Source organism: Bombyx mandarina, chromosome 15, assembly GCF_030267445.1.
Source record: "Bombyx mandarina strain Sakado chromosome 15, ASM3026744v2".
Classification (NCBI taxonomy): Eukaryota; Metazoa; Arthropoda; class Insecta; order Lepidoptera; family Bombycidae; genus Bombyx; species Bombyx mandarina.
Window position 1 is genome coordinate 651,333 of NC_143221.1, and position 11,514 is coordinate 662,846.

Sequence of the window (11,514 nt, forward strand, 5' to 3'; positions counted from 1 at the left end):
TTGTTTCATAAATTTAGTACACGTGTAATAATGTTGCAATGCTCATCGGCCATTTTGGATGTTAGCTGAATGTTGGTAGCGTCACAGCCGCCATGTTTTGTTTGCTGCGCGCGAAAGTGAGATTTAACGCGAACGGTGCATCGGGGCTCCCTTGACCCGGTTTCGAGTCTGCCCCCACCCACTGCCATAGTAAACTGCTCGTCTAGTCGTACGCACGCTCATCTCCGTCGAACGCCGCCCAACAACTACTATTTGAGTCGTTAGTCGATTAGTGACGCAGGGAATGTTTTTCAAACAGCCTTTGTGTTTACAAAATATTGCTCGACTTCAGATGTTACCGACTTTGATTAATATTTGATTGATTATCAATTTTTTTTTTTTTTTTTTTTTATTGCTTACGTGTGGACGAGCTCACAGCCCACCTGGTGTTAAGTGGTTACTGGAGCCCATAGACATCTACAACGTAAATGCGCCACACACCTTGAGATATAGTTCTAAGGTCTCAGTATAGTCACAACGGCTGCCCCACCCTTTAAACCGAAACGTATTACTGCTTCACGGCAGAAATAGGCGGGGCGGTGGTACCTACCGGTGCGGACTCACAAGAGGTCCTACCACCAGTAATAATGAATGGTCATAATAATGAATTGATTTCATAATAATGAATTGTCCTGGGCACAAAAACAAATATTGCCTTAACAATAAATCGCTTCATTTATAGGGTGTTCTAATGGCATTATTTTTCATATATGCGCAGCATTGGTCACTAGATGGAAGTGTTGCAAGGTGCAAATAATGGGTCACGTTCGAAGAGTTTCCTTCACATTATGAAATTAATTTGATAGATAAATTAACTTGTACATATTGTTGGTAAATTACCTCGTGCTATTGACACGAAAACTTATTTGAGCTTTCGAAAGAAAATACGAATGAGGCACGCTTCCATAGAAAATCGTTATCGTATTAAAAATTCGTATTACGACAGTTAATTACAGTGAAACTTACAAAATCGGTGACGACCGGATAATTAGTTACGTAATTAAAATTAATGGGAGTATATTTTTTTTTAATGAAATTTTTAATTCAATTATGATTTTAAAGATTATAGGGCATCGAAACATATACATATAATACGTTATTGGCTTAGAAATCTTTTTATTTTATTTTTGTCTTGAGTTTATTCATTTGTTAGCAATTAATCCAGTACGATATGTTGTACGTAAATGTACACATATTGACATGTACGTTTGTTCACTCGTCGATCTTAAGTTGCTTTACGTATTTTTCGTGGAGAATTGGATATAATATAATAGAGTATTACACAGATAGAGTAAATATAACAATACCATTCACCCATCTAAGCAATAAAAAAAAAACTTAAGAATTTACCTAATTTTTTTATTTAGTCACTATTAGTATATTATAAAGCTCGTAGCTTTATCGAAACTTCATAGGGCAAATATAAAAGGTTAAAACTAAAATATATTTATTTTTTTATTGCTTATATGGGTTGGACGAGCTCACAGTCCACCTGGTGTTAAGTTGCTTAAGTGGTTACTGGAGCCCATTGACATCTACAACGTAAATGCGCCACACACCTTGAGATGTAAGTTCTAAGGTCTCAGTATAGTAACAACGGCTGCTCCACCCTTCAAACCGAAACGCATTACTGCTTCACGGCAGAAATAGGTAGGGCGGTGGTACCTACCCTTGCATATATATCGGTATATTAAAATGTTTTTATGCCGACACTGCGCGCTGTAAAAACGCTAGATTAAAAGCGACTTTGGGGGATGCTTAAACGACAAAGGGAAGATCTTCCACCGAGCGGGTGATATTGGTCGGTAGACCGACGGTCCGAATGTTGTTGTTCGGAACTTATATATATGCAAGCTTATCTTGATAATGTCGTAAGCGAGATTCAGGATTCAGGCATCTGTCCAATATCTTGCGTTGTATGATGGCTACCGCCACAGCGACTACTTCCCAACAGGTACGTACGGATTCAATGAAATAAAAAGTAACATCTACCTACGCCGAATTAAGCACGCCTATAATAGTTCGAATTTGTTTCAAACTGTTTCGAAATGATTATTACCGATTGCAAGATAATCGGTAACAAAGAGAACCGGTAAGGAGAACCGGAAACGGTTGCCAATCTCTAGTCTCGGTTTCGTGTAGAACATGTGATTGCGACATTACCACACACTTAGTGTATACGCTCGCAATCGCCTTTATCATTATTTAATTAACTTTTAATGAAATTAGACATATCAATCTGATATTTGGTTTGGTTTTGAAGTTTTAAAGCATGTCGCCAAATTGCCTTTATAGGTGAATTGTGTTAAACTTAGATGAAATGTGAAAAGCGTCGTAAGAACCCGTTAAGTGTGTGTTATATTTATAGCTGGAATTGTTCGAATGTAATCACAAATAATCATTTCGTGTCATTTAAATTTATGCTTTTATTCATTGAAACTTCGAAAACAATATTAATTTAACAGCACATTGAGAATCTACAATAAGAGTTTCAAGGTTATAAGAGAAATTGATACAATACAGACTACTGTCTCACAATAAAAACATTTCATTGATTAGATCTTCATATATTAATTATAACGTAATTATTTTGTAATCATCTGATCGATTTTAGGTGCAATTAGCAATGTGCGGTATGAATTTGTTAAGCAGTGAAGCTACATTTGATCTAGTAAGCTATTAGAAATAAATGTAACAAATTTTTGAAGTGTCCGCCACTAGCTTTCATTGAAAAGCTTACAGGACTTGTACAACGTTAAAACTGCGTCGGATGAATAGTGTTTAAGGAAAAACAAACAATAATATTATATTAAAATTATACTAATGTAAGGTTAAGTGGGAGTGTATTTTCAAAAAAATCGTGTGAAAAGATGTATGTTTACATTATGAAATCCAGATATATAACATCGCTATTGGCTATTTGTATCAATGTCATCTAATTTTGAATTTATTTAAATATTTCGACAACTCTCGCGACATTCAGAGAAGCCTTTTCGACACGAAGGGAAAACAAAATATGTACACTGTAGCTTTCGTTAATGTACGTTGTAAAAGTTTTACCGGGAAAACGACAAGTTCCAAATCAAGAGTCCCGGGGGTATTATTCTTTGGGCGTCACGGAGCTGAGTGCTCCTTTTTATTAAGTTCCAAGTGATTACAACATTTTCGCGGCCTATTATAAGCTTAGGCTCGCGTCGTCCTGGAACTGAACTGAAACTTTCCTTTGAGGGTTTAAGCTTGTTTCATAAGTGACATAACGGCGTCGGCTGGTTACGCAAGAGCCCGCTGGCGACGCGGCAGTTGACGAGGAGTTGCGCAACGGTCCATCGTCAACAGGAAAGCACAGATCACACGTCCTTGTACGTTTCTCACGCGTCATTACAGTTTAGGAATTTCTGTGTGTTACGTGTTATAGGATTCGACAGCGCAATACATATTTTATTTTGTCGTAAATGGGCGGACTATTTACGGCTCACTGTGAGGTCAAGCGCGCAATGCGATTGCTTGATTGGTTTGCGGCAGAAATGGGAAGGACGGTGGTAAGTGCCCGTGTAGAATCACCACATGCAGAGGGCGTCGGCTATAATTTTTTCAATGTCATCATGGATTCTAAATTAACAATTTTAATCGAGTAGGGTTGTTGAAGTTTTTTTTGGCGAATACTATCATGTACAATGGCTTGAATATTATAATGGCGTACAGAAATGCTTTTGTTGTTTTTGCTTTCTGTAAACAGAACGAGATGTCTCCGGAAGGACGCGAATACCGGACATTGCGCACGAGCGTGGCGCAAACAAACAAACAGACGGCGTTTCCTTTGTTTTATACTTACTACCCATCGCACGGTTTACGCAAAACATTTGAACAATGAAGTTAAATAATTTCTTTCCTGATTAATGCGTGGCCCAGTGATGTTTCAAAAATATGTACATGTAGAATTCTAAGTTAGGTGAAAGAGCTCATAGTATAACTGGTGTTAAGTAGCTATTTATAGACGTGATAGGCTTCAGAGTTTTCCTAAGGAAATACATATGTACTTTAAGAAGTAAAATTGTATATTAAAAATAAAATCCGCAAATTTATAAATGAGCGTAATCTTTGGCGGAAGTGTGTATTGTAAGCCCGTAAAGGAAGGTGGGACAAGAGTGGGACAGCCGTTATACAATACTATTGAGGCTTTGACCTCATATCTCAAGGTGGGTGATGGTATCCGCTTTTTCATGTCGATCAGTCCCGGCACAGCAGATGAACCGTGAGCTCATTCACTCATATATTCAATTTAAAAAAAACCATCTAATCTAAAAGAAGCTAACGCTCAATCACTGTAAAACGTTTAGTAAAAGTACCATCAGTACGTCAACTCCGAGTGTTTGCGTTCTCGGGCGGCGACATTGACACAGTTGCGGTTTCGTAAGAGCGTTCGCGGCGCGCACCGACTGACTTATGTACGTACGTACGATGGTTTTCGTGGAAACATTCAGTTTTATTTAAACGTATAGCGAATCTTTAATCAGCGTTGTATGTGACTGCGATTATAAGGCTAGTTTGCAGCTTACGGCTTTTTCGTCAGCGGACAGAATCGCTATCTGGTCTTCCCTATTTCGTTTGGGCATTGTTCACAAATATTTAATGTTGAAAATGTTCGGTTCGGGAATAAATGAGTAAGTTAGAGCAGGTCACGCCCGTTTCGCTACGACCATCCGAGCCAGCCCGTCACGAAATATTATCCAGCCTATCGTAACAAGCATACTCATATCTACGCTAGTATTATGAATGTGAAAGTTTACAACGCTGTTACTTAATATTGCAAAAATGCCCCAACCGATTTAAATAAAATTTCATACAAATATAGTTTAAAGCCTAGATTAAGACATAGTGTAATTTTGTTTATGTCATGATGATTAATCTGACCTGGGCAACTCCGGGTATATCTGCGATAATAAATATAACTATGAGTATGAATAATGTGATAGCCGGTTCGTGATTTTATTGATCTATAAACGGAGTTGCAGTTTATGGAGAAGAGAGTGACAGAAGCAATACTTTATGCCGGGAAAATATGAAGTGTTTAATTACTTCTGAATTATAAATGTAAGGAAACTGAAACCGCGGGGAGAATCTGCTTTGCCAATAATCTCGACCCCTTTCAAATAGTAGTTTTCAAGCATTAACTTTGGCATACATTGTCAGCGAGTACCGCTTGTATGCTCTGATCATAAAATGCGGCACTTACACCTTGAGGTTTAGGGAAATATTTATGAATACGTGCGCTACGTGTGTTTCGAGTTCACGGCTCCACGAGTCGGCCCCGGCGATGCTATTCTTATTCTTAAGTGTTTCACAACTAATGTTCTCAATATTGATGACAGACTAGTAGATTTTCAGGCTATTTTTTTTTTTATTGCATAGATGGGTGGACGAGCTCACAGCCCACCTAGTGTTAAGTGTTTACTAGAGCCCATAGACATCTACAACGTAAATGCCGCCACCCACCTTGAGATATGAGTTCTAAGGTCTCAGTATAGTTACAACGGCTGCCCCACTCTTCAAACCGAAACGAATTACTGCTTCAAGGCAGAAATAGGCAGGGTGGTGGTACCTACCCGTGTGGACTCACAAGAGGTCCTTATAATAATAATAATAATAATAATAATAATGTTTTTATTTCAAGTATCCATGACTCATATAAATTGTTAATAAAACTTGACCTATGTTAGTAGTTATATTTAGATCACAATGAATTACTGTGGTAACATCCCATGGGAGATGGCACCACAGCGACCCATGTATATACAGTCCAGCCTGCTTGCGATCATGCTCAGGATACTGTTGGAGCTGGCCCTCACTCTGTTTACCAGAGATGCACACCTCTTACGCATGGTAGCGTAAAAACAAGTAAAAATATTTATTATATATTTACCCCCAGTAAAATTATTTATGGCAAAATCTTCGTTAAAATAGACTTAGCACGTTGACTGCCATTACTAAGCGTCTAAATTGCCTAACTTTGCTTTCTTTGTGTTTGTTAATGTATATTTTAGTCTTTTAGGTCTCTTAGAAACAGATTCATTCTCAGTCTGGGATTCGTCTTTCCGAAAGTCTGCTGGATATTCCGGCGTCTCAGTAACAGAAGTCGACGTGATTACTTCAGTGCGCCGTGTAGGGCACCGGTGGCCGACGCGGCATTCAAAGGGTTAAGCAGTTAATTTAAAGCTGCAAGTGCAGACATCGGTGATTATATACACAGTGTCGTGGGCGTGCGTCAAGGCGCGTGGTGTTGCGTCACCTTGCATCAATGATCTGTTGTGCAACTGTGACGCGATGCCCTAATATTGTGATCGAAAAAAAGATAAAAGAAGATAACAGCAGATAATTTTATTTATTAATATTTCATTGAACACTTAGAAGTGCGATACGAAATCTATTCCTTCCCGACGATATCAAAACTATAGGCGAATTATAATATAATTGTTTTAGTTGTCACGTTTGCGAGTATATTTTTATAAGTTCGTTAGTCGATTTTGTTTTGGAAATGAAGCGTCGTTCGAAGGCTCTCAACATTTCGTACATGATGGCGTCTATAAATGAAACCACGTTAAATTTATTAGGATTTTTCTTTGGCCTGACCTTTTTGGCAACAAATAAAAATTAACTTGTACCAATATCAGGTAGTTTGACAATGTTTTTTATTATTATGATTTAAAAAAACAATGGTACTAGATTCGTCTCTGTTTTACTCAAACACTCTTAAAACGTCCTAATCTTTTACTGAGCCATTGTAGATCCGCGCGTGTTCATAGAGACTGTAGGTTCGTGTTTATATGTCAATAAAAAACAGTCTGTCAGTAAATAAAAAAGGAATTATGATTTGTCCACCTAAAATTCATTTATGTTACAACGACCGATCGAACGATTTTGATACTTGTTTTATTGACTAATTACGATTAATCAGAACGTTCTTATTAATAAATCAGTGGTCGAATATTTGATTTCCTGTTTTTAAGTGTTCGATGATGTTGCAACATCCTCTCTTTAATCTCGTTGCGAATGCTAAATTATCAAGTTAGTTTTTAGATGGAATTGTGTGGGTTCTGTGTACATTTAATAGATTTTTTTTATGTAAACTCATAAGAGAAATTGTGTGAATTTGTTTAAGTATTATATCTAACACAAGAGGCAGTGCTGTAACCTACATATTTCATTTAAAAAATGCATTCGTCCGTTGAGGACCGGGCACGAATTTAATTGTTTTCTGAGGCTCACAGTAATGTAACATAGAGAGTGCTCACGAGTGTTGTTAGTCTGTTATCATCGTTGATAGTATAGTAAAGTTTTAATTGCTTACTACACTTGCAAGACACTAAATATGATTTCTTTATTGCCACACTTAATTGAATTTATTGACAGTCAAAATAGATTTAAACAAAATTGAGACACAGACATTAATCAATGAAACATATGTAACGTAGGGAATCATTATTAATGTCCATTGAACCCTATAGCTAAGACGTATGAACGCGGACGCGCGCAAGGCCGTGCGTGCTGCAATCATATGTGCGTGGATTGTTCAAATTAACGATCAAGACTGTTTTCGTTGACTATGAAATAAGGAAGGTGTTAGATTTGTTTATTTTCGTTCTTTTTATTCCCAAATCTGATGTACATTACTATTAACAAATGTACTAAGCTCTTAATCATAAGCATTTTTTTATTTATTGCTTAGATGGGTGGACGAGCTCACAGCCCACCTGGTGTTAAGTGGTTACTGGAGCCTATAGACATCCACAACGTAAATGCGCCACCCACCTAGAGATATAATTTCTAAGGTCTCAGTATAGTTACAACGGGTGCCCCACCCTTCAATCCGAAACGAATTACTGCTTCACGGCAGAAATAGGCACGGTGGTGGTACCTACCCGCGCGGACTCACAAGAGGTCTTACCACCAATAATGTACATGTAAATTACTATTGGCAATAAGTAATAAGCTTTTAATCATAAGCATATTTATTGAGCGTATCTATGGGCTCCAGTAGCCACTTAACACCAGGTGGGCTGTGAGCTCGTCCACTCATATAAGCAATAAAAAAAAATGGTAGGTAGATTCTGCGAAGCACTGCTCTTGCTAGGGCTAGTGTTAGCAATGTCACCGGCCTAGAGCCCCTTGAGATCACCTACTGCTCGGTGAATCTAGCATGACCCCTTGAGGTCACTAGAATAGGTAGGAAAAAAAATTGAACGTGAACACAGTTCAGATTGCGCATGAAGAGTGCGCTTTAGAAAAACACAAGTTGTGCTCTGACTAGTGATGGGTCATGCTGATAAGCAGTACTTGTAGTCCGTTAGCAAGTCAGTTGTTTAATTCAAACGGTGGTATATCCGTAACACATTCACGAATGGAGGTAATAAACATTAGGATCAAAATTAATTTGGGTTATCTAGGTCCGACGCGAACTAAAGTCTGCAAACAATGTCATGAGATCCCTGATTCCAGCACGCTCTTGTCAGTTCTGTGTTCTTTGTAAAGTCGCTTCGGGGAATCTTTAGGGTTGTGGTGTAATACTTCGAGCGAAGATATGGTTATCTTTCTTGTGTTGTAAAGTTCTTATTATGATGAGACCACACTACTGCCTACAAATTCGTATTAAATACGCATATTAATATAGCTTGCTAGCCATAAGTTGAATATGAACTACAACCAAACCTATATTCGATATATTCTGACGTCACAACCTGCAATATGATATTATAATACATACATACATAAAAAAGGACAAAAACCAAAATCATTACAAAGCGATGCTCTCAATTTTGGAGAAGTCTCCTTATCGAAGTGAAAATTTCTTCACCATCTTGAGAACAGACTTCCGAACGAGATATGACGCTTGTCGGTTAATTTTTCGTGTGTGTTAACTGCAATCATATTTTTTTAATATTTGTATTTTATTAAAGCTATCCTAGATTATAAATATCAGTACACGAAAGCATCGTTGGAGATATAGGTAGGATAATCGTATCCATGCAGGGTAATAAATTTAGTTCGATCATCATAAAAATACAATAAATTTGGAACACAGCAACAATGCTTAAATCACAGCTCTAGATTTTCTGTAACCGACTTTAAATATACAAGTACAAAGTCAAGTTCTCTTGAAGGCACAGTTCAAACACTATTAGTTCGTCTTGGTTCTTGGAAGGAACTTATTATATTAGGCCGAAGGTCCCAGATGTGCGTCTAGACAGATAGATTTCGCTTACATTTCTTTAAGGTTAGTTTCCATTTGAGTTTTATTTTCCGAGGGACACTGATGCCAATTCAATGATTTTTTAGGTCGAACTCTGATTGAATTCAATAGTGTGTTTCATGAGAGTAGAAATAACTTTGACATTTTGATCGTTATTTTGTTTCTTCAAATCTAATATTTGGGTCTATAGTTTGCTTTTGGAAACACTCTATATAGGTACTGCATATTGTACTGACTCAAGAGATAATTATGTGTGAAAAGTTAAATAAAAACTATTTGACATTTAGTATCGCTTAATGCAGAGGACCGAGCTCAATGGAGATATATTATAAGAAATAAAAAGTATAAAGAAAAAAAATGTTAAATGGCATTATGCATGTAGTTCGAAATTATAGGGCTTTATTATTATTATTAATGATACGTAAATAAGTGTATTTAAATAAGTGTATTTTTTTCAATCTAAAATTTCATAAATTTGTATCTTGTATCTTGTTGAATAAAATTTTGTTGACCACAACTTTAATGTCCCGTTAATCTAGGTAGGTATTAAAATGGTATGTAAAGAGGGATAAATACAATCTCGAACCTTTAATAATTTAAAATAATCTTTTTTATTGTTTAGATGGGTGGACGAACTCACAGCCCACCTGGTGTTAAGTGGTTACTGGAGCCCATAGACATCTACAACGCAAATGCGTCACCCATCTTGAGATATATGTTCTAAGGTCTCAAGTATAGTTACAACGGCGGCCCCACCCTTCAAACCGAAACGCATTACTGCTTCACGGCAGAAATAGACAGGGTGGTGGTAGGTACATTACGTTTCTCCGGATCGATGCTATAAACGTCAGTCTATATCTTCGCTTGTTCGATGTGACCTAACCTCTCTGAGTTTATAGTCATAGAAAAACCTTCGGGTCCCGGGGCGTTTCAGGACACTACACAGACTATGTAGACTGCTAATTGAGATAAATGCTTGTAATACACATATATACTGGCTGTATATACCTACTTACGTACTGTTTGTCTAGATGAAATTGTACGACAAGGATTTTACGAGATGGCTATCACAGTAACATCTTTACAACGATGCGTTGGTCCGTTTATTCTACGGAATCCGATTTATTAAATTCCTTACTGTAGGTACGGTAGGAATGCTTTGTTAAATCTAAACATACTAGATTCTTTAAATCAAGTGTTCGACATAATTATAACATCTTTTCAGTTCCATTAAAGGGCAGATCTTTAAAACAATAGGCTGTTATTAAATACTAAGTTTTTATTTCGGTAAATTAGTGTGAAGTTATTAATTAATGCGGGCATGGTAGTCGATGACGTCATAACAGTATAGGCAGCCATATTGTGTCATAAAATTCATAAATTATAACAAATTGATACGTAATTGAAAGAATCTTAAGTTAATCAAGTTGTGATCAAGTTGTTGTGTTTGGCGGGTAAATAAAATAATGCTTTGTACATTTATTGGTAATACATAAATATGTACGTACTTTGAAGATCTTTGACGGCATATTTAATACAACAATCATAAAGAAAAATACGTAAATTTATAATTATACACATTATTTTGTGCAACATTTGTCGTTCAATGACATTTAATTTTATCATTAATTTAAAAAGTTGCTTTCAAATTCTGAGTTAAGCAGACACAGCAGTTTGTTTATGGGTTATAAATAGAATAAAAATATATTACTCTTGTCACACAATCAGCGTTGAAAGATGTCGGGTTATTTTTTTTAACAAACATTTGGCACTGGAAAGCGGCATTTTTTTTAAACCCAGGATAATGTTTTAAACACAGAAAACAAACAACATTCTCTAGGAATATAAAAAAAGGGCAGCTTTCTTTGATTTCGCAAATAAAAACATCTGCAACGAAATATAGACAATAGAATAGGTACCGTTGCGAAATTCCGTTCCCGAACGCAGCCATAAAATTCGCAAAAAAACCTTTTGCACTTTGAAACGGAAAAAAGGAACTGTCAAAAATGCCGCCAACTACAACGCGGGTTTTTGAACGGTAGTTTTTTTTTTTTAAGTTTTTTGTCAGTTGCTAGTGTGTACTCCCGCTATTGACGGCAGGTATATTTGTTGAATAAAAAATTGGGTTAAGTTTTTTTTTTTAAGCAGATGAAGCACCCGAGGTGTACTGTTACGGAAATCGGCGGTTTTTTACAAAAAACTCCCTTATTAACTCGAATACTTTTTCGAAG

At 36.7% G+C, this 11,514-nt stretch overlaps 1 protein-coding gene across 10 annotated transcripts in view; it reads right to left on the minus strand.

Moving 5' to 3' along the window:
- Positions 1 to 11,514, minus strand: part of Eip74EF (Ecdysone-induced protein E74) — a 247,768-nt gene that overhangs the window by 53,316 nt on the left and 182,938 nt on the right. The window lies entirely within an intron of this gene.